This window comes from Podarcis bocagei (genome assembly GCF_964188305.1).
Source record: "Podarcis bocagei genome assembly, chromosome: 8".
Classification (NCBI taxonomy): Eukaryota; Metazoa; Chordata; class Lepidosauria; order Squamata; family Lacertidae; genus Podarcis; species Podarcis bocagei.
Genome location: NC_138133.1, coordinates 72,313,339 through 72,337,093, shown reverse-complemented (window position 1 = coordinate 72,337,093; position 23,755 = coordinate 72,313,339). Strand labels below are relative to the sequence as shown.

The 23,755-nt window shown below is 43.9% G+C and overlaps 1 long non-coding RNA gene across 4 annotated transcripts; it reads right to left on the bottom strand.

Moving 5' to 3' along the window:
- Positions 1-1,533: 1,533 nt before the first annotated feature.
- LOC308593112 lies at positions 1,534-23,521 on the bottom strand. 4 transcript variants are annotated; one of them, XR_014010733.1, is made up of 4 exons: positions 23,224-23,521; positions 4,410-4,492; positions 2,963-3,063; positions 1,534-1,876 (listed from the first exon to the last, which is right to left on the bottom strand). It is a non-coding gene; the product is annotated as an uncharacterized lncRNA (long non-coding RNA). The 4 variants fall into 4 exon arrangements; XR_014010734.1 differs by having other exon boundaries at positions 1,534-1,835; XR_014010735.1 differs by having other exon boundaries at positions 1,534-1,835; positions 4,410-4,476.
- Between the last annotated feature and the right edge of the window lie 234 nt (positions 23,522-23,755).

Genomic DNA, 23,755 nt, shown 5'->3' with positions numbered 1-23,755 from the left:
TTAGGAAGAAATGTGTTAGATGTGCTGTTTGTACCTGAAATGATTCAGAAGTGAAAGCACCTCTGGATGAAGAAGGCATACTCCCTCATTATGACTCTTTTTAGATAGTTCAACCCATAGGAGAAACGTGCTAAGAGGAAGGCATGATTGGCAAATCCACACCGTGATCAACTCCCGCCCGGAAACCAATGTCCCCACTGTGGAAGGACGTGTGGATCCAGAATTGGCCTCCACAGTCACTTACGGACTCACTGTTAAAACCGTGTTTATGGAAGACAATCTTACTTGGCTATGAGTGATAGAAGAGGAGGAGGAGGAGGAGGAGGAGGAGGAGGAGGAGGAGGAGGAGGAGGAGGAAGAAGAAGAAGAAGAAGAAGAAGAAGAAGAAGAAGAAGAAGAATGATGAAGCTCTATGTCTCACCCCTTATATAGCCAGCCAATTGCTGCGCTCTGGAAGAGAAGACCACCTACAGATCCCATCCCATCAGGATGTCAGTTCCATACAATGTAGGAAATGAGCCCTTAGGCAAAATACAAGATGGTGTCCTCACCCAAGGCACCTATGGAAGCCAGTTGGACTAGAAGTTGCATCTTACTCCAATGGTGGAGGGCCGCAGGCTAGTGTAGGGGGTACCGAGTGGGAGTCATGGCTCTATCCCCTCCCTGCCCCTCAACCTCATGTTGCCTTGTTCATCTTCTGCTTTGTAGAACAATGATCAAAGAAAAAATTGGTTGTATGACTCAGTTCTCAGTTACGGGGCATCTTCCTAGTGATTATCTGGCAATTCCCACAACCCAAATTGCTTGGATTTTTACTGTTTAGTAGTCAAAAGATGCATACACACACTAAACTTACATAGAAACTAGTCAGATGGGCAGGGTACAAATAATAAAATTATTATTATTATTATTATTATTATTATTATTAATGTTTCTAGTATAATTTTTGAGAGAAGGTGTCAGGGAATGCTCAAAAAGTGACCATTCTCAGAAATTTTTTTTGGACAAAACCAATGAGAGTTAAATGTGGTATAGAACTGATGGCTGATAGGCAGCTAACTCAAAGCTGACCCATATATTTGTAATATAAATTCATGGGGGTCCCATAGCTCAGTGGTAGAACACATGGTTTGTATACAAGTTCACACCCTCTAGTTTAAAGGATCAGATCACACCTGATAGAGAAGACCCCTGTTTTTAAGGTCAAATCCACAACATACATTTAAAGCACATTGCTTTCCTGAAAGAATCCTGAGAATTGTATATTTTTTTTAAGGGTGTTGGGGATGTAAATTACAGTTCCGAGGATTCCATGGGGGAAACAATGTGCTTTAAATATATGGTGTGAATGTGATAATAGATTTTGGAAAGCAGCTCCCTATGGCCTACATATACCCAAAGAGGAGAAAAGCAGGAATGTATTGAGTTGCAAATTTTATTCAACCCTAAAGCATAGCTGTAATGTATTGTGAAAAACTACAAAATAAAGCCTTTTTTCAATTTATATGCCACAAAACCATATATACCATATATACTCTCCCCTTGTCTTCAGTATTTACCATTTCAAACTTCTGTGTGCAAAGTAATAGAGTGATCTCTGAAAATGTAAGTGGACGAATTATTTTGAAACCAGTCAAGGGAACTTCTTAACTGGAATGTTATCTCTTACTCTCTTTCTTTGAAGAGTCATCGACAGCTGGAGTTAAGTTAGCAGTCTTCTGACAAACTCTATAAGAACGAGTTCATGGTATAGCTCACATTCACTGGGGTATTGAAGAGCTCAACAGATAAAGACTTGTGTGGTTTGGTTCAAGCTGCGGTTACTGGACTGGATCCTGGTGTGAATAAAGATCAGGTTCGGATTTCTGTCGGCATGCTGAATTGCAAGCAGAATGCAATTTTATTTTGGCTTCAAACAAGAATCTTATTCGGGTGTAGTTGTGCAGCATTTTCATTCCATCTCATGGAATATAGCATAGTCTCTCTTATGTGTAGGTATGGCTGATAAGCTTAAGGCACTTGTACCAAATTTTCTTAGCAGAAAATCTAGCACGTCAAGCTATTTATTTATTCATTTATTTATTGAATAATGCCAAAATATGCTGCTAAGCATTAAATCAATTGCACAAGCATTCAGGTATAAGCATTCATAATTGAAATACACAATTAAAATACTTAAACAACCCTATAGGCAGAGACTATAAGTTATACCACTGCAAAACCAAACAGATCAATAGAAAAGTTTAGGATTTGGATGCTTATAAGTGCAACCCAAACATGTCTATTTGGAAGTAATTCTATTGAGTTCAATCAAACGTATTCACAAGTAAGTATATACAGAATTGCACCCAGTGTGTGCTGCTTTCACAACAAAACACCACATTTACATTGCTAATAATTTGATTCAATTCTTCACAGTAGCCTTTTTAATAATTGGGATTTGCAGGGATGTTCCCTCAGTTCTCCAAAAACTGAAAAACTTCCTACTAGTTTGTTTTCTGTTATACTAGAAGCTCCTGTGTTTTCAAATATTGGTGACAATCTAATCCATTTGCCCAAATGGGGAAAGAGCTGGGAGGGCCTGCTTGTAACACATTAACACACCACACACATCAATGCACCTGAGAAACTTCTTTGTAACATTTCAAGTTCCTTTATACTTAGCAGTTCCTGATTATACCTATACAATGTAACATAGTATTAAGTTAAATAAACAAGAGGCATTGGTCTTTAAAATGAGGGGGTACTTTTTAAAATCTCAGCACAAGTTCAATTTCCTTTACCCTCCCCATAGCCTGACTAAACTACTGCCAGAGTCTTCTGTTGTGGCTTACCTCCCACTGAAGAGCCCTCCCAGGTAGATCAAGAAAGAAAGAAAGAAAGAAAGAAAGAAAGAAAGAAAGAAAGAAAGAAAGAAAGAAAGAAAGACTTACTGGTCTCCTAACAAGATTTGGTTACTCACTCTAAGAAAGTGCTGTCCACCTTCTGTCTTCTTAAGTATTCCAGTGTTGAGAGTTCCACTGCTTGGGGTTCACTAGCAGTTTCTCAATCTCATGCTCCCAACTGAAATTAATCAACACCAAGTTAGATATTGCATGGCACTATCAACATGTGGGCATCCCTTCACATGCTTTTGCTCTGCTCCAAGAGGAGCACAAGCCAATAGAACATGATTCATCCTGCAATGGGCGTGTGGTGATGCAGAGGCAGGCTTTTTCACAAATGGCAGAGGCATTAAGAGATGCATTCTCTACTGAAATAAAAAAGGGGGCCCATCTGTATTGGCATCCCACCGGCTTTTGAAGATGTATCCATCCACACAGGCATTCCCTTGATTTCTGAGCCCGTCTTCTGTTTTAATTTGCTGCGTTGTTTTAATGTGATTGGTTATGGCATATGGGTGTTTTATTGTTCTAATGGGATTGCTTTGTGCTGCATTTTAATTATGGATGTTTTTATTTCAATGTTTATGTGGACTTGTAAAATGCTTAGAAGCTATCTTTGGCCTTAAGCGGTACGTATATAAATTAATAAACCATCAGCATCCGGGGAACATGTGTGCAACTAGGCTGAGAGAAAGACTCCAGGCCACCCTGAAATGTCCTGGTATAGCCAGGATCCTGCGACAACCAGTTGTAGCATCCCACTAACTCCCTGGCAGAACCATTACAGATTTAGATGTGACCTCAGAGGAGGACCCTAGTTACTTGCAGGGGTTTCATTGAGGATTCCTCCCAGTTATGTGAGTATAGGATTGCTCAGCTACAGTTTTTAGGTTTGTGGGAGAGGCAGCTTCAAATGGGATCTAATTCAATATATGAGAGTTTGTATTTATGGCTTCCACCATTTTGAAGTTAAAGCAGGTGCCTTCTTTCTTACGAGAGTATTAGTAGCCACAGATTATCCTCCATGAATTTCTTTAACCATGATGGCTATGCTCCATATCCACTATTGGAGACAGAGGAGAATCCTATTGTGTTCAGGTCCTGCTTGCTGGTATTGTCAAGTGAATCTGTTTGACCATGGTAGGATCCTGAACTAGATGGGCCATGGGCCTGATACACCAGAGCTATTACTTTCTTATGCAATAATATGCACTCTTCATTCTATTTGGTGCTTGAGTGAATTTGTAAGAGCTTTAATTCTCAAAAATGTTCCATAAATCCTTATTGTTTAATAAACGCAATGCCACACCATTTGAGTTGGAGAACAGTGTCCAAATTATATGAAAACAATATTACATTAAATATGTGTGGGCATGTACAGGAACCAAGGAAAGCTTCTTGACCATATAAGCCTAATTTTTAAATGACATTCCAGGATGCATCATTGCTGCTTTTGAGACAGATGATGTCATTTGGCTGTTGGGTTTGCAGCTTGCACAACATCCAAGGGAAGTACTATCTCACCAGGAGACGTGTCTTGTAATGTCTTCCTCCTTAGACTTCATTGTAGCATTTGCCAAAAGAAAGTGTACTGCTGAGAAAAAGTGCTAGGTAGAAATAAATACAAATGTTCTCTTGTTAGATACCCTTATCTGGTGTATACAGTTGCACTGCTGAACTCAAGAAGCTACATACCTCCATGCAACACAGCAGACTTAAATTACATAGAAACCGGTCAAAAGAAGCTCAAGAAAGTCACCTATTGGATTTTTTTTGGATTAGGGATTTTTTAAAGGAGATATGCAGCATATTTTTTAGCAGATAGTTATATCATGTGCACAGCATATAGGCTAGTAGGTTCTTGGGCCTGGGAAAACATTGCATTCCTTATACCTTTCCTGTTATGCCATTGCATTTTAAGCACCTCATCACCAAGCAATGATGGCTTACATTCAAATACTTGATAGCCTGGAGATTTGACTCTAAGGACCTTTCCACAAAGATGGAGTGGTGGTGAAGGACCCAGCGATGTTTTTCACATTAGCATGTCCCTTGAGAGGTCATTCAGACATCCTTCGCCTTGATTGCTAGGGGAATGTATTTCCGCAGCACCAGTCAGAGCCGTGCAATGGATGAATGGTTTTGCTTCATCAAGGAATGACAGGTGAATCTGCTGCAAGAAGAGCCATTATCAGCAAGTAAGAGAGAAGAAGAATTTAAAAAATGAACTGGCTTAGGAGCAACTGGGGAGAACTATAGTGAAGCCTACCAAAAGTTCTCCTTTCCCATTCATATAGTGAATGAAGTGTTAGGTTATGAGATGTACACATAAGGAACAATCCCATGGTTCCTTGAGATCACTTGCAGCAATAATTCATTCTGAATACTGGATAGATGCTATAGGACTTGAACCCTGCTAGATCCTTCCTTCATGCAACACTGATTTCCCAGAGAACAGATAAGGCTGCTGCCTCTCACTGATCCCTGTGCTGACTATACTTTTAAGGGTGACTCTACACAGTATCTCTTGAGAGTCCCATGGACTGCAAGAAGATCAAACCTCTCCATTCTTAAGGAAATCAGCCCTGAGTGCTCGCTGGAAGGACAGATCGTGAAGCTGAGACTCCAATACTTTGGCCACCTCATGAGAAGAGAAGACTACCTGGAAAAGACCCTGATGTTGGGAAAGGGCACAAGGAGAAGGGGACGACAGAGGATGAGATGTTTGGACAGTGTTCGTGAAGCTACCAGCATGAGTTTGACCAAACTGCGGGAGGCAGTGGAAGACAGGAGTGCCTGGCGTGCTCTGGTCCATGGGGTCACGAAGAGTCGGACACGACTAAATGACTAAACAACAACAAACACAGTATCTCAGCAAAGGCGTGTTCCCACACCCATGCCTGACAGATCTTAAGCTGGTGTCAGCCCTGAAAAGGGGGCAGGATAGAGCCAGGACCAGAGATGGAGTGGGGGGCGGGGCGGGCGGAAATAGGCTGGATCCTAAGCCCATTTAGATCCATCACATGGCCTGGCAACCCCAGCATGAGTTAAGCTGTCAAAAAGAGTGGTATAACCCAAACACCATTTTAATAGCTTGTTTTTCCCTCTGCCAGGCTTAGGTCAGCTCAACCAGAAGTATCCTTGCTCCTGAATGCAGTTTGGATACGATGTACTTTATGGCAGCTTAACTTCTACTGAGTTTGCTTTATGCCAGCTTCTTGCCTATAGGACTGCCGCCTTACCTGGGAGCAAGCCCTACAATGCTCAGTGGGATTTATTTCTCAATAAACAAGGTTAACATTGCATTGAAAAATGTGTGAGGCATTATGGCTGACAACATGGTCTCCTTGCTAACCTCCAATAGGTGTGTGTGTGTGACAATACCATCTCCTTGTTAATCTCAATTAGGGGTGGGCGGGTGATGTATAACTCATAGAGGTGTAAAGTATACAAAGCTGCAGATGTGTGCAGGATAATTGCAAATGCCAGAATCTTTTAATTATATCATGTTGAGGCCAATGGAGTTGCAATTACCTCTCCCGTAAAATATGTATGTGTAATAATGGTTCAGTGTTCGGAATCAAAATGAAATGGCCACAATTAAACCACAGTCTTTCTGGAAACCATATAATATCTGGGTGTCCAATAAGCTCCAAACCACCCAACCTTCCACTGACTGTGGCTTCTCCAAGTTAAACCCCACCAGTTTCCAATAGTATAGAGCACTGGATATTTTAAGGCTCTTGTGAACTGGGCATAGCACAATATATTTTACATTAAAAGTAAAATATTACTTTAAGCATGAAAATAAAATTTAAAAAATTAAATCCTGATTTTGCCCATGTGTGCAGCAGATGAATTAAGGGTTTTGTAATAACAATTATTTGGTTAAAAAGTAGCCATTTATCTTCTATTTCACTTCTTACTTACAAGACCCAGTATGTAAACAAAAGAGAGCTGGCTAAGCAAATCCAAATTTTCTTAGATTACTTTTTTCCCCTAAGCCACAGCTTTTCCTCAACTCAAAATAATCTCACACAAGGTATCCAGCTTGGTTGAAATATATAAATATCCTTTCATTTCTTGCTTCTGTAGAGTAACTATTGCAAGCCTATTAGATAACAAGAGATACCCAACCAAAGTGAGTATGCCAGCAGCAATGGCAGTCTCTCACATCGGAAAATTTGATTACTGTAACGTGCTTTGGGGGGGTGTCCTTGTATCTGGTCCAGAAGATGCAGCTAGATCAGAATGCAGCTGAGAAAGCTGAAATTGTTACCAGTTTTCTACCAGACCAGGTTCAAGGTTCTTGCATGAATTCACAAAGCCCTAAATGGCTTAGGCCCAGTGTGCATTAAAGACCATTTGATGCCTTATGCTCTGCCTCGATCACTGAGCACTGCTTGTGGTTCCCAATGTCCCTGAGCTTCTGTTGGACTGATGCTTTAGTGTGGCAGGCCCTCCCTTGTGGAACTCCTTGCTGGTAGAGGTTCAGCAGGAATCACACCTGCCTTCTTTTAGACCTCTCCTAAAAACTGTGCTATTGAGACATGCCTTTCTGAAAACACATATTCAACTAACCTGTCCCGTCCGCTCAAAAGTTTCCACTTGCACAATGGTACCTCTTCCACCATCCTTCCAACATCTGCTTTGGAGGTTTGGGGGCACATTTAGGAGGGGGAGGTGGGAAGCATTCTGTAGCGCAAGCAGAAATGCTTGCGCCGATGGAATGTTCACTTAGCGCTAGGCTGGATTCCACACATAAAAAGCACTCAAGCAAGCAAATTCCCCTCAAATAGCCCTGAAATTTGGGAAATCTCCCCGGTGACCTTGTTTGCCAGTCCTGCTCGTGGATCTCAGCAAGATGTCTGCAAATGTTCTGCTCCGATGCAACATGCATTCCCTCCATGTATTCCTCCGTAGGACTCCTTCCAGAACACACGCACAGAGGGAAACCATTATTCTGGAACCAGCCCTGAATACGTTTCTGTTGCTTTCCAGCTGCCATTAATGGAGGAGAAAGAACAGGACAATCTGTACAAAAATATTAAGGTTGGTTATATAGATATATTTTCCCCTAGTCTTAGAAATATTTCAAATATTGAATTGGCAGGCGTTATGTGTGAATAGAAGACTAATGGGATTGTAATGTTATAGATACCAAGTAAGTGAAATCTGATCAGCTGTGATATGTATCACCATATATATCTTTCAAGACCTACTTTGGTCCTCATCATTGAAAAGCTGGAGTTGTGACCTTTTCCTGTTGCTTTTCATTGTTTTCTCCTTCGGCAGGTCAGCTTTGAGCAACTGAGCTATCCCCATAAAGCAGCCTTCATTGAAGTGGTGCCCTATGTATGTTTTGGACTGTCATTCCGGCTGGGGCTGATGGGAATTGTCATCCAACAAACATATGAGGGGCACCAGGTTGCTGAAAGCTGCCTTATCTTCAGCTATGCCTCCCTAACGCACACTGCCATTGGCAACACATGCCTGTGACCTTGATAAAAGAGCTGTTCAGGCAGACCCTTAGGCCCTGGTGAACTCCTCCTGCAGGATCAGGCCTTAATTACTGCAAATCCCTTCCAGCAGTCCCCAAAGATAAACTGGATTTTTCCACTGCCAATGTCAGCCGTGCCAGATGTTACCTATACTGTGCGTTCCTAGCTCTAAAACAGCTGTCAGATGTGTGTGCCAAGCTCCTAGCCACTATAGGATTTAGAAAGTAATACTCAAGATACCTATCTATCTGGTAGAATATCAGCATTCTTACTTTGTCAACAGGTCTGCTAGCATTGGCCCAAAAAATTTTGCTGCCTGGGCTAAAAGACGAGAGATCATGCCCTTGTTTCATGTACTGGACCGGGAATAGATCATTATTTTAACATTGGTGGTGGGGCAGTACCCTCTACTGCAGCGCTCATCAACCATGGGTCACAAGACATTGTTAGACTACAATGCCCATCATCACCTGCCAGTTTAGCCAATAGTCAGGGATGATGGGCGTTGCAGTCCAACAACATCTGGGGAGCCAAGATTGAAGAACATTGCTCTACTGCACCTGAGAGTAGGAGACTATCTTAGGGGGTACTGCCCAGGCTCCAGCAGTAACCACTTGTTGCATTCCCTAACATCTCCCACCTGATGCACCTGCCTCACTCTGTTATATAACAATGGCAGGGTCTAAGAAGAGGCAAACATTGTTTCATTACCTTTTCACTGTAAAAGGTAAAGTAAAGGACCCCTGGACGGTTAGGTCCAGACTATGCTGTTGCGGTGCTCATCTCGCTTTCAGCCAGCGTTTGTCCACAGGCAGCTTTCCAGATCATGTGGCCAGCATGACTAAACCGCTTCTAGTGCAACGGAACATCATGACGGTGAGGAGATTTCACCCCTCCCATATCCAAGAATCTCCTGAGGAGTCTGCTGATTCTCCAGAGAGGAGGAGGCGTGTTCTGCTCTCTACTTATTCTGCTCCAGCACCACATCAAAGAGTCAGTCAATGTCGGAGAGAGAGAGAGACTGAGTGTTAGAGATCGTGTGTAGAGATAAGCTTGCTGCTAAGAGCAGTTGCAGACACTCAGTGCATTGCAGCATTCATTTATGCTTAGACCTATTTAAGCTCTGTATATAGTTGTATTATAGTTGTAGTTATAGAATAAAGAAGATATTCTACAGAGCTGCTCTCCGAGTTGTTTATATACTCTGCTAGACTCTGCTGTACTCTGCTGTGCGACGACTGTCTTCTTGTGGAAGTGAATCCGGTGCTCACAACTCTAAGCTGTGAGTCCACAGCACTTTGACCTGTTCCTGTGCAGAAGGTGGTCTCTGGAAGTGCTACCCAGCTCACCTATCCCAGTCGGGGCTGAAGTGGATGAGTCCAGTTAGTGGCACTGGCTCAAGGGTGATGCTGACAGACGGAAGCCAGAGTGCGTGGAAACACCGTTTACCTTCACACCACAGCAGTATTTATTTATCTACTTGCACTGGCGTGCTTTTGAACTGCTTCTGATCGGCAAGCCAAGAGGCTCAGTGGTTTAGACCACAGCGCCACCCGCACCCCCCCTTTCACTTTACCTTTACATTTTCACTGTAACCATGGGCTCTGTATGATTCTGGGCAGTCGTAGCCATTGATAAAGGGTGCCAGTGGCTCTGGGGTGGCCACATTACCAAAAAAGAGGGCAAAATGAGATGCAGATTTGTATGTGCTAATTTATATGAATAGGTGCAATTTTGAAATGATTACTATAATTTAAACAGCGTGGAAGACTATGAGCAGATGATGTGTAACTCTAAAATTTCTTTGTAGCACGTGTCAAGCACGACTGTGGCTTCACTCATTGGCTAAATGCACAGAAAAGTGGTAGGAGGCTATCTGTGGAGGTGAGGGCTATCAATGGCTACAAGGGCTAGTCTCTGCCTCCACTGTCAGAGGCAGTAATGCTTCTGAATACCATTTGCTGGAGGCAAATGGAGGAAAGGGAGATGTCGTTGTGTTTGGGTCCTGCTTGTGGGTTTCCTATAGGCATCTGGTTGGCCACAGTGAGAACAGAATGCTGGACTAGTTGGAGTCACTCCATCTCCTGGGTCCAGAGCCAGAGCCAAGGGCCTTCTGGCAGTTCCCCCACTGCGAGAAGTAAGGTTACAGGGAACCAGGCAGAGGGCCTTCTTGGTTGTGGCACCTGCCCTGTGGAACGCCCTCCCATCAGGTGTCAAGGAAATAAATAACTATATGATTTTTAGAAGACATCTGAAAGCAGCCCTTGTTTAGGGAAGTTTTTAATGTTTGATGTTTTATCGTGTTATAAATTCTGGGAGCCACCTAGAGTGGCTGGGGAAACCTAACCAGATGGGCAGAGTATAAATAACTGTGGTTGTTGTTGTTGTTGCCTTTGCTTTTCATACATTTATATAAAATACTAAAATTTAAACAACAACAAAAACCCTAATATTTGTTTTGATGCAATTTTGCCTAAAGCCCACACTTTTGCAAAGCAATTTCCTCTGCAAAGAATCCATCTTTGCATGTTATTTTCACTACGTATTCATGCAGAAGCGTTACTCTCTTAGGTGCATTTTTGTACACACCACTTGGCCGGAGAGCTGCATTGCCAAATTCGGATAAATGCAAATTTCGAGGGGTGTTGTTGTTGTTTTGCTTCTCATAAAGTGTGAATTCGGTAGATTTGCCTTTAAATGTGAACTGAATAAAAATTCCACCTCCATCAGTGGTTATAGCTCTTCCCTTTTTGTCATCAGTTCAACTCTGGTACCAGGAATGAGCAAAGGTGGTCATGGGCAATAGAAAGGGAGGAAGAGTTCAGCACAGATCACCCTCATTCTCCCCCCCTTATAAATCTGAGAGGTCTTTGGTACACAGACCCTATCACACACAGATAGCCAATGTAAAACTTTCCAGCCTAAAAATGTCTCTTCTTAAAGAACAAGACCACGATTCCCATCTTGGCACACTTAAAGCTGCTTTTGAGCTTTGCACAAGAGCACATCTATGTCACTGCAAATGACTCACATAGAAACATATTGTACTATGTCCTCCTAATGCTGGCAAGGACCCACCAAGGAGCGGGGGGGGGGGGGGAGACCCAGGCCTGACTGTTCCAAGCAAGTGGTTTTCTTGCAAATATTTGTCCGTCTACCAGGTGCCACGACAGCATGGGCAAACGGTTTGAAATAAAAGCGCAGGTCAATGGTGGGATTTAAAGTCTTCGTCACACTGAAAACTGCTAGCTCAGTAAACACAAGCCAGTGAGTTTGTGCAGAGATTGTCAGGTGTGACGCTGCAGAAATTCCGGTTTCCTAACACAACATTTTTATTTTTTAAAAGATACAACTTATAAATCATCCTGCCCGTGTGATTTTGTAAGAATGACATTGATTAAAATATTTCGTGATTACTACAAGTGAATAGTAAGAGAACCCATACAAGTAACACTGACACAAAACCCCACACATACACTAAGTAGAAGAATAGAAGCATAACCACCCCACACACCACTCCCCACTCCCTCGCTTCCCCCTTCCTAATTCTTTAAACCAATTCATGAACCAAGAATTTGTACACTGACCACTAACAATGAAACATATGTTGTAGATATTTTCCACATTTATTGTGCTATTTTTGTGATATACAAATGAGATGGGGGGGGGATTGTGATTAAGGATGGAATGGATTAAGGATGGAGCCAGTGTGGTGTAGTGGTTAAGAGCGGTAGTCTCGTAATCTGGGGAACCGGGTTCGCGTCTCCGCTCCTCCACATGCAGCTGCTGGGTGACTTTGGGCCAGTCACACTTCTCTGAAGTCTCTCAGCCCCACTCACCTCACAGAGTGTTTGTTGTGGGGGAGGAAGGGAAAGGAGAATGTTAGCCGCTTTGAGACTCCTTAAAGGGAGTGAAAGGCGGGATATCAAATCCAAACTCTTCTTCTTCTTCTTCTTCTTTTTCTGGAAATCCTGATGTTGAGCTTATCCACATAGGTCTGTCCCCCCATTTCCTTCTTGCTCCTTAATCTCAATGGGCAGAGCATCCCTCCCCAGTTCCACTAAAAATGCAAACAATTCCCAACTATTACAGTACAGTGGTACCTCGGGTTACATACGCTTCAGGTTACATACACTTCAGGTTACAGACTCCGCTAACCCAGAAATATTATCTCAGGTTAAGTACTTTGCTTCAGGATGAGAACAGAAATCGTGCAGCGGCGCAGCAGCAGCTGGAGGCCCCATTAGCTAAAGTGGTGCTTCAGGTTAAGAACAGTTTCAGGTTAAGAATAGACCTCCATAACGAATTAAGTTCTTAACCCGAGGTACCACTTATATCCATTTCTCTCTGCATATACCAGATACTAGAACATAGTGTTATCCAGCACAGCTGCATGTTGACAGATTCAGGGCAGGCAATAAAGCACTTGTTCACACGGCATGTAAAGAACATGCTTCTACAAGATGCTCATCTGCATTTTTTGCCTGGCCCATATTTTGATCATGTTGTGTACTGATTAATTCCTCCAAGTCTGCAAGCCTTTCTCCTTGTTCTGTGGCTATGCCTTGGGAAAATCCAATCTAACCCACTGAATTGGATCATAATCAGATATGCGGAACATCCAAAGAGAGATTTTGCATAACAAAGTTTTAATTTGTCGGATAAGAAAAGATACCCAGCCAGATGGGCAGGGTATTATTATTATTATTATTATTATTATTATTATTATTATTGTTGTTGTTGTTGTTGTTATTATTATTATATTGTAAGGCAAAGCCACAGAACAATGAAGAAAAGCTCTTGGACCCGGTGAAATTAACTGGTATTCAAAATGGTAAATATATGGGTCAAGCAAAAGCGGATGAGCTGAAGATGGCTTTAAAAATATAATACTAATAATACTAATACTAATACTAATTTATACCCCCACCCAATAACACCCCCCCCCCACATTTTTAAAGGGCATTGGATGCCAATCAGCCAAAGGCCTGGTCAAGGAGGAACGCTTTTGCCTGGTTCCTAAAGGTGTATAATGAAGGCGCCAGGTGAACTTCCCTGGGGACAGCATTCCAAAAACAGAAAGCCATTGCAGAACAGGCCTCTTCTCACATTGCCACCCTCTGGACCTCTCAAGGAAGAGGCACACAGAGAAGGGCCTCAAAATATGATCTCAGGGTCCGGATAGGTCCATATGCGAAGAGGCAGTCCTTGAAAATTCATGGAAGATCCTGCTATCAATAGCCACTAGCCACAAAGGCCGTTTTCTTCCTCTACTCTCAGAGGCCTCTGGCCTGATCCAGCAGAGCTCTTATGTTCTTATTGTGCTCTGGATCTGATTTGGAGGTAAAGGAAGTGGGGATTGTTAAAGATGCCCCCTTGCCATATGATGTGGTAGCTTGCGGTGTACTGTTATATAAGCATGATGTGAGACAGATGGGTGTTTTCTTTTATTATTATTATTATTATTTAAAGAAGACATACTGAATTTTCCATTTCGCCACAGCCTCCTTCCCCGCTAGAAATCAACTGCTGAATCTTGTCAAATGTTGCCATTTAGTACATGAGTCACTTTGAGAGCTCTATTTGTTGCTATGGAATGCCTCTCGACTTCTAAAGAAAGCAGATGTTTCAAGTTAGCGGCAAGAGAGCTAAACAAGTGCATGCAAAGGCACAGCACAAATAACGTGTTTCATTACAGTTATTTATAGCTGTCCGCAACTATCATAGTTTTCTAGCCGAAAATTATTAAAAGCAATTACAATTACTTGAGTATACAGCGAAGGATGATTCATGCGGCGTAGCGTAAGCCATGTAACAAGTAGCAGCTTCCACATCCTCCTTTTTCGGAGGCTTTCTGGATTAATCTGGTGTTCTTTTCTCAATGGCTGTGGAAGTGATTTGACAAGGCATGCTGCTTTGCAAGACTCTGGCCATTTTGAACAGGACTTTGGCATCCCGTTTGGCAACTGCCGGCCATCTTCAGTGGGACTTTGGCACGCTGCCATACAGCCTCTGGCTGTTTTCAATGGGACTTCAGCAGGCAACAGGCCACCTCGGTGTCAGGGCCAGATTTAGGTTTGATGAGGCCCTAAGCTACTGAAGGTAATTGGGCCCTTTATATGTCCAGCTGTCCTTTGTCAACAACAAAGTGTTGCTGTGTTTTGTGTAGAATATATGCTGTTGTTGTTTAGTCGTTTAGTCGTGTCCGACTCTTTGTGACCCTCATGGACCAGAGCACACCAGGCACTCCTGTCTACCACTGCCTCCCGCAGTTTGGTCAAACTGATGCTGGTAGCTTCGAGAACACTGTCCAACCATCTCGTCCTCCGTCTTCCCCTTCTCCTTGTGCCCTCAATCTTTCCCAACATCAGGGTCTTTTCCAGGGAGTCTTTTCTTCTCATGAGGTGGCCAAAGTATTGGAGCCTCAGCTTCACGATCTGTCCTTCTAGTGAGCACTTAGGGCTGATTTCCTTAAGAATGGATAGGTTTGATCTTCTTGCAGTCCATGGGACTCTCAAGAGTCTCCTCCAGCACCACAATTCAAAAGCTTCAATATGCTATATGGTCATTTATGGACCTAATGGTATCTGAAACCATTTGCACATATTGCCATGCACATTGGCGCCGACTCCATGGGGCTTGAGGGGGCCCGAGCCCCCTCAAAAATTCGTTTGGGGGGGCTCAGCCCCCCCAATAATCTCGGGCGGCGGTGGGCGCGTCCGCGGCTTTTATAGGGCGCCCGGCGCGCACCAGCTCGATAACGGGCACCGGCGCGGCGGGGGGCGCCGGGCCGGGGGAGGGGGGCGGCCGGCCTGTCTCCTTGGCAACCCCATTGAACAGCGCCGGCTCCCCCGGGAGGGCCATCCCCCCGCGCCGCCGATCGCCAACACCGCCGACGCTGTGGCTGCCCGAGCCCGAGCCTGAGCCTGAGCCCGACCCGGAGCCCGAGCCCGAGCCCGAGCCCGAGCCCGAGCCTGAGCCCGACCCTGAGCCCGAGCCCGAGCCCGACCCGGAGCCTGAGCCCGAGCCCAAGCCCGTCAGTCAGTCAGTCAGGAAGGAAGGAAGGAGAAATGGGGAGGGAGACGAGGGAGGAAAATTGCGCGCAGGGTGAAGAAAGGAGAAGGGCGAACGAGACGAGCTTCCAACCCAAAAAAGGGCTGGAAGACTGGGAGGATGCAGGATCGGGAAAGAAAGCGACGCCTTCCCCGCCCGCGACGTCGCCCGCTTGTCATTGGCAGCGCAGCGGGCGCCCAGAGGGGCTGGGCACCGGCACAGGGCCGCTCCGCAGCCGCGGAGGACAGCTGCGCGGCTAGCAAGGTGTGCCGCGTAGAGCGCGGCCCTTGTGTGGCCCGGTGGCCACGCAAGCTTGGGCGGGGACCCCCATGCAAATCTAAGACGGGAGAAGAGGGCAGAGCAAAGGGGGTCCCTTCCCCAACCTCCGGCTTTGAGACTTCCCTGAGCCCCAGAAAAGCGAAAGGATTTTCTCTTCTTCTTTTTTTATAAATATTTTATTAAGGTTTCAAATACAAAGTTAGAAACATACACTGAAGAAAAAAGTAAAAGAACAAGAAAAAGAAAAAAAGAAAAAGAAGAAAAGAAAACCAACCATTCAACACATTTTTTATATAACTAACTGGACTTCCTCGCATCTCCCTTACCCTGCATTCTTTATAATAAAGATATCAGCAAATTATTACCTTGTTTCGTACCTTATTTTGTACTTTTCAAATACTATACCTCTAAATTTAACATACTTTTCATCAGTTACTTATATCTTAAATTAAACATAGTATTACCTTAGATTTTGACCTTTTCTTACTTAAAATATAATTTCCTGTTTCCCAAATCTAATTGCTGAAGCTATAGTTTCCGAATCGTGTAAATTTTTAACATTCATACAACTTATATTGTTTTTGTAAATAGTCCTTAAATTTTTTCCAGTCCTCTTCCGTTGTTTCTTCTCCCAAATCTCGGATTCTGCCAGTCATTTCAGCCAGTTCCATGTAGTCCATCAATTGCGTCTGCCACTCTTCCAGTGTGGGCAAATCTTGTGTCTTCCAATATTTTGCGATAAGTATTCTTGCTGCTGTAGTTGCATACATAAAGAAAGTTCTATCCTTCTTTAACACTTTCTGGCCAACAATGCCCAAGAGGAAGGCCTCTGGTTTCTTGGGAAAGGTATACTTAAATACCTTTTTTAACTCATTATAGATCATTTCCCAGAAGGCCTTCACTTTTGGACAAGTCCACCAGAGGTGAAAGAATGTCCCTTCAGCCTCCTTACATTTCCAACATTTATTATCAGACAGGTGATATATTTTTGCAAGCTTGACTGGGGTCATGTACCACCTATAAATCATTTTCATAATATTTTCCTTCAAGGCACTACATGCCGTGAATTTCATTCCGGTGGTCCATAACCTTTCCCAGTCCTCAAACATGATGTTATACCCAATATCCTGAGCCCATTTTATCATGGCTGATTTGACTGTCTCATCCTGAGTGATTTTCTCTTCAACCTGCCCTCCATCCTCTTGCAGAAAACTCTTTGCCTGCCCTGCCCGTATCTCGTTTTTGCTTTTTAATTCCACACACGCACCCTTCGGACTTCGTGGCAATCGGGCGCGCGGGTGCGTTTCCTAAGAGAGTGAGGACCCCCGCCTCCTCCCCACCTGCTCCCTCGCCAGCCAGCCAGCCGCGCGCCCTAGCCGGAGAGCCCCGGCCGTCCCCGTCGCGCAATCGGCTGGATCTCCCTTCAGCAGGCCGTGCTCACAACTCGGCCCAGGGACCCCCCCAGCAGCGGATCTCCGGCCCAGCTGAAGAATCCGGCAACAAGCCCCCTCCTCCCCAATCGCTCCGCCGAAATACGCTCCAAAACCCCCCAGATAGGCCGCCGGCCGCCAAGTCTAGTGGCGCCCTGAGCGAGGGTCTCTCCCCAACACCGCCACCTCGAACTGCGTTCTCCCGGCTACCCGAGCGAACCAGCGGCAGGACCCCGGTATGGGCCCCCCCAATATTTTTTATAAGTCGGCGCCCCTGGCCATGCAACCAGTCCGTGCAGAATGTAGGTACCCTATACAGTATATAGAAATGAGCAAACCAGTGATATTTTAGGGAGCAGGCTAGCAGGCGGGACCCATTACTTACATCATAGGAGCTATCACAACACAAAACACTGTTCCTGTATGTAGGTTTTATTTTATTTGTTTTTTATCTTATATTTTGGAAATGTACATCCAGTGTTTTTTTCTTTAAATTTGTGGGGGGGCCCCAAGAGAGTGGGGCCCTAAGCTATAGCTTGTTTAGCTTATACGTAAATTCAGATGTTGTAAAAGAAGTCTCCTGACAGCAAATCTATTAAAATAAAAATAGCAACAATAACAATAACAATTTATTTATATTCTTTTCTGGCCTTCACTTACAGCCGAGTAAGATTGTTTTTCATGAACACGGTTTTAACAGTGAGCCCGTAAGTGGCTGTGAAGGCCAATTCTGGATCCACACGTCCTTCCACAGTGGGGACATAGGTTTTCTGGCAGGAGTTGATCACCATGAGGGTTTGCCAAATGTGCCTTCCTCTTAGCACATTTCTCCCTTTCGTCCTGAGTTTGAGCATCTTCAAAGTCCATGACACCTTTGGTAAAGGCTGTTCTCCAACTGGAGTGCCCGCAGTCCAGTGTTTCCCAGTTATCAGTGTTTCCACTACATTTTTTTAGATTTGCCTTGAGAGAGTTTTTAAACCTCTTTTGTTGACCACCAGCATTACGCTTTCCATTTTTAAGTTTGGAATAGAGTAGTTGCTTAGGAAGACGATAATCAGGCATCCAAACAACATGACCAGTCCAATGAAGCTGATGTTGAAGGATCGTTGCTTCGACACTGGTGATCTCTGCTTCTTCCAGTACACTGGCATTAGTTCACCTGTCTTCCCAAGTGATGTGTAAAATTTTTGGGAGACACTGTTTATATGCCACCCATCTGACTGGGTTGTCCCAGCCACTCTGGGCAGCTTCCAACAATTTATAAAACCGCAGTAAAACATCAAACATGAAAAGCTTCCCTATACAGGGATGTCTTCTAAAAGTCACATAGTTGTTTATCCCCTTGACATCTGATGGGAGGGTGTTCTGCAGGATGGGCTCAACTACCAAGAAGGTAGTCGCCTGGTTGCTGGGAAGCCAGAAGGCTTCAGAGCTGGACCTCAGTGTCGAAGCTGAAAGATGGGGTTGGAGACGCTACTTCAGTTACACCTGGCTGGAGCCATTTAGGGCTTCAAAGGATAGCACCAACACTTTGAATTGCGCTTAGAAATGTGCTGATGCAAGTTATCCAAGTTCCAATGGGAGCCACTGCGGGTGATGGAAACTCTGGATCGAATGCCAAAGAATCAGAAATAACATCTGAAATACCATTTGAATCTGGATGTCATTTCTCTGGGTATTGGATCTTTAGCAGAAATCTTCAGAGGGTGGGAAATATTTGCTTATTTCCCTACCATATAGAAGACTCATCTTGAGAAAGTGGGCTCATTCCAGGGGCTTTTATATCTCTCCAAATATTTTCCCTACACTAGAAAGGTTGGATAGACCTGGAATCATAGCTAAAAATTTATGACCTGTTCCAAAACTTAATACTGCTTGGGTTCACGTTTATATCTGAAATAAGTGTTCCACTTACATTGTAGCCCTTTCTTTTTCTTTTTCTTTCTTTCTTTTTTAAAAGAACTAATATACGCATAAGCGCTCTGATTTAATAAAAAATCCCTGGGGTTGCATTTTTAGGTTCTTAAGTGTTTTATAATTAGGAATATTTACTAATTGTTCCAATGCTGGGGATACGATCTGGAAGAAATATCTATTTTGACATTGTGGTGTTATATGGGAAACACCCATTCACTTCTATGGGCTTTGGCTCAAATTCTAGTTATTTCCTGAGGTCGCTCTACTCTTTCCAGTTACTCTGGTTATGCGGCTAATTCTCACTTCTATTTATTCTGGGAGATTCCTTTTTTCCGGTTTGGACTAGAGCGAATAACCCTAAATTCCACTGTGGGTGCCAAACACTGTTTTCCATTACTGGAAAAATAAAGGTCTGGCTTTTATTTGGGACTTGATAGGTCTCTCAGTTTCCACTCCTCCTTGAAGGACTGAGCACAGCCTTAGCTGCATAACTTGCTCTTTCTTCTTCGTCTTCTTCTTCTTCTTCTTCTTCTGGGGGTGGGAGTGAATGAGGGGGCTGGTGGAAGCTTTCAGCGCTCACAGGTGGGATCTCAGAACTGAATCCTACTTTATGTTACAAACATGTTTTCCATGTATCCATTGGTCATTTGTCTCATGACCTAAAGTTGCTCTTGAACAGCCCCAAGACTGGCACCACCACCCTTTCAAGCGGAGGCTCTTATTCCAGTTTGCACTGGATTTGAAATTGTCTTAATTCATCATTTTCATTGATGATGATGATGATGATGATTAATCACTTCAAGATTTCACAAATTAAATGAATAATAAAATATTATTAGCATTACTAAACCATTAGTAATGGAAACCCAGCCAGATGGGTGGGGTATAAATAATAAATTATTATTATTGTTGTTGTTGGAAAACGTCCTTTTTTGCTATCAAGATCTCAAGGTGCAACAAATCAATACAGAGAATCAGCTTTCTGCACTTCTCTAGCCATGGCATTCTGCACCAACCTGGAATTTTCCTTATGGGTCAAGCTTTGCTTTTTGCATACCTGCTGAGGAATCTTCAGGTTTTCAGTTTCCATTGGTTAGCAAAAGGAAATTCCTAGCTGCTATGAATCCAGAGATCCATTTCAAAGCATATGAATACTAGGACCTGCAAGTGGATCTGAGTTCCAGTGCCCATAGAGTGGTGCTCGTGTGATCTAACCATAGACATAATTCTCTCAAGTACTTTGACTGTTTTCAAAGGACTAAAAAAATATGCCAGATGCTTGCAACTGGGGGAAACCCTGCATCTGCATCATTTAGCCTTAAAGAGCACGCGTAGCAATTGCTAAATCCTTACATCTTGCTTCTTTTGTACATTCGAATGTGTTTCAGCTTTGTTTTTATAACAGAAAGCTCAGTTGGTACTTATCTCTTCCTCTGGAGTCCTTCTTTAAAAAGTCTAGACATTTGTCAGTATTTCCATGAAGGAAAGACACTATCATCCCTTTTACCCCAATGAATTCTGGGCAGGGCCTTTGCTGTGAAATACTCATTTTATTAGTTGGCTTTCATTATTTTAAAAAAAAAACTTTTTTTCATGGGGATTGTACAGAATGCCATGGAGATTTTTCTCCTACTTGGAAATTGGATCATTTGGTTATGAAGAGCTCAGCTGTGGGTCTAGTTTTGAGTCAGTAAAAAAAAAAAGCACCACCCTTATTTTTGTCAAGTTTGTGAGCATTTAACCAGCATTTCCACCTCCTCTTGTGCTGCGTATTATGGAGCGGGAGTCACCAGCACGGTGCCCATGTGTCTATGCCCATGCACCTGCAGAAGCCTTCCCTGGTACCCACAGGGTCCTCTCTCCTCCCTCTGCAAGTTGGACTCAAAAGAAGCATTCTATGGTAGCTAATGGAATTGGTTGCAGGGTCTGTGTGTGGTGTGTAATTCACCCCCTCTGGTCATGGTCATGGTTGGCCATGGTTGCATATGTGTCATGGTCTGGTTCACGGGCGATCAAAATCCCGGCTGGGGACGTCAGGACCGGGGGCAAGATGGCAGGGTAGGAGCAGGAACGGAAGTCCAGAAGCCAGGAGTTAGGAAGCCGAGGGTCCGAGGGCTGGGAGTCAAGAAGCCAAGGGTCCGAGGGTCAGGAAGAAAGAAGTCACGAAGTCAAGGGTCCGAGGATCAAGAAGCAAGGAGTCACAAAGTCAGGGGTCAGAGGATCAAGAAGCAATGAGTCAAGGAGCTAAACGCAGCAAGGCAGGAAACATGTTGCTGTGGCAAAGAGCCGAAGGGAAATGCTGACCTTATATCCCTTCCCGGCTCTTGCCACCGGGTGCTGTGAGTTACCAAGCGGCCTCAGCTGTGTGGCTGCACCTTGCTTCTTCAGAACAAGGAAGGCCCAAGTCCTGCAAAGTCCTACTGGTCACAGGGCTTGGCTCCTGCATGCACTCCTGACAGTATGTGCCTATGGGTCCCCGTAAGTTGGCAATTCCTGTTATGAAGGCAGACTGGCATGTGGCAGTGGCTCAGTGGAGACTGTTTTAGGAGTGTATGAGGCTCTTCCTGACAACCGCAAGCTGACCAAATTGCCTCTGCATCGCAGTTCATAGAATCACAGAACTGTAGACTTAGAGGAGACTCTCAAGGATCATCTAGTCCAAACCTCTCCAATGCAGAAATCTCAGCTAGATAAGACATGGCAAATTGCCATCCAACTTCTGCTTAAAAATCTCCAAGGAAGGAGAGTCTGCCACCATCTGAGGGAGTCCATTCCACTGCCAGACAGTGCTTAGCCTCAGAAAGTTGTTTGTAATGCTTAGTTGGAATCTCCTTTCTTATAACTCGAATCCATTGGTTCGTTCTATCCTCTGTAGATGCAGAGAACAAGCTTGCACCACCTTCCATGTGGCAGTCCTTCAGATATTTGAAGATGACTATCATAAGACCTCTCTGTCTTGTCTTCTCCAGGCTAAACATACCCAACATCCATCAACCATTATTGTTATATAGTTATTTGTAGTATGTTTCCAAGCACAATTCAAAGTGTTGGTGCTGACCTTTAAAGCCCTAAACGGCCTTGGTCCAGTAAACCTGAAGGAGCATCTCCACCCCTATTGTTCTGCCTGGACACTGAGGTCCAGAGCTGAGGGCCTTCTGGCGGTTCCCTCACTGCGAGAAGCCAAGTTACAGGGAACCAGGTAGAGGGCCTTCTCAGTAGTAGCACCCGCCCTGTGGAACGCCCTCCCACCAGATGTCAAAGAGAAGAACAACTACCAGACTTTTAGAAGACATCTGAAGGCAGCCCTGTTTAGGGAAGCTTTTAATGTTCAGTAGACCACTGTATTTTAATACTTTGTTGGAAGCCGTCCAGAGTGGCTGGGGAAACCCAGCCAGATGAGCAGGGTATAAATAAAATATTATTATTATTATTATTATTATTATTATTATTATTATTATTATTATTATTATTATTAACGGCATTTCTGCTGCTTATTTATTAGCATCTTTTCTGTGTCATGTACTTAGTACCCAAAGGTTCATTTACAAAAGATTCCAAGGGCTTTATCCGAAGGCTGAAATCAACTTGTGAAAACAAGAGGAAGAGGAGGAGTTTGGATTTGATATCCCACTTTATCACTACCCGAAGGAGTCTCAAAGCAGCTAACATTCTCCTTTCCCTTCCTCCCCCACAACAAACACTCTTTGAGGTAAGTGGGGCTGAGAGACTTCAGAGACGTATGACTAGCCCAAGGTCACCGAGCAGCTGCATGTGGAGGAGCGGAGACGTGAACCCAGTTCCCCAGATTACGAGTCTACCGCTCTTAACCACTACACCACACTGGCTCTCAGTGTGGTGAGGGATTTCAACATGTTTCATCCAAAGCTCCCTGCTGGTTACTGTGTGATTCTCATGTCCCTGTGTTCCTTAATAGAATCACAAGGTATAACTACCAGAGATTGTGCAAAACTACCATTGGAGCCTTACCCATTCTGAATGTTTGGAAATGCACAGCTCCCATCAACCCCAGCCAGATTGACTCTTGACAAGGGATCATGAGTCCCCAAAACTCAGAGGGCACAAGGTTGGTGAAGGGTGTTATTGTCCCTACATTCAACTATCACAGTTAGAAAGAGATTTGGACCAAAAACAACTCACCTTCAAAGGAGCTAGCGTCTCTCTCTGTCCTCTGATCCACCCCTTCATTGTTCAAATAAGTGAAGTGTTATAAGAAGTTCACAGGTTATTATCCCCGGTTCTGTAAATGGAGTAGACAAGCCATAATCTGTAGCATCTGCTGGAAGAAACCAACATTCCACGGCACACTAAATAAGTCTGCTTTTGAAGGATGGGTGTCTGAGCCAATTCTACTCGCTCCAAAACTATTTCAAAAATGAAGCGTGAGCTCACATTAAAGTATTTGCATTATAAGTTGCTGTCTACAGGTAAAATTCAGTCTCCACCTGGTTAGAACTGAAGGCAGCCAGTTCCTGGGAATCAGATGGAGGAAGAGTGTTGTTGCACTCAAGTTCTTTTTGCAGGCTTCTCAAGGGCAACTGATTGGCCACTGTGAGAACAGGAGGTGGGACTAGCTGAGCCTTTGGCCTGATCCAGCAGAGCTCTGCTTACGTTCATATAGTTGTGGACAAAGGGCAAATATTGACTAATCAGGTTCAAATGATGTAAAAGA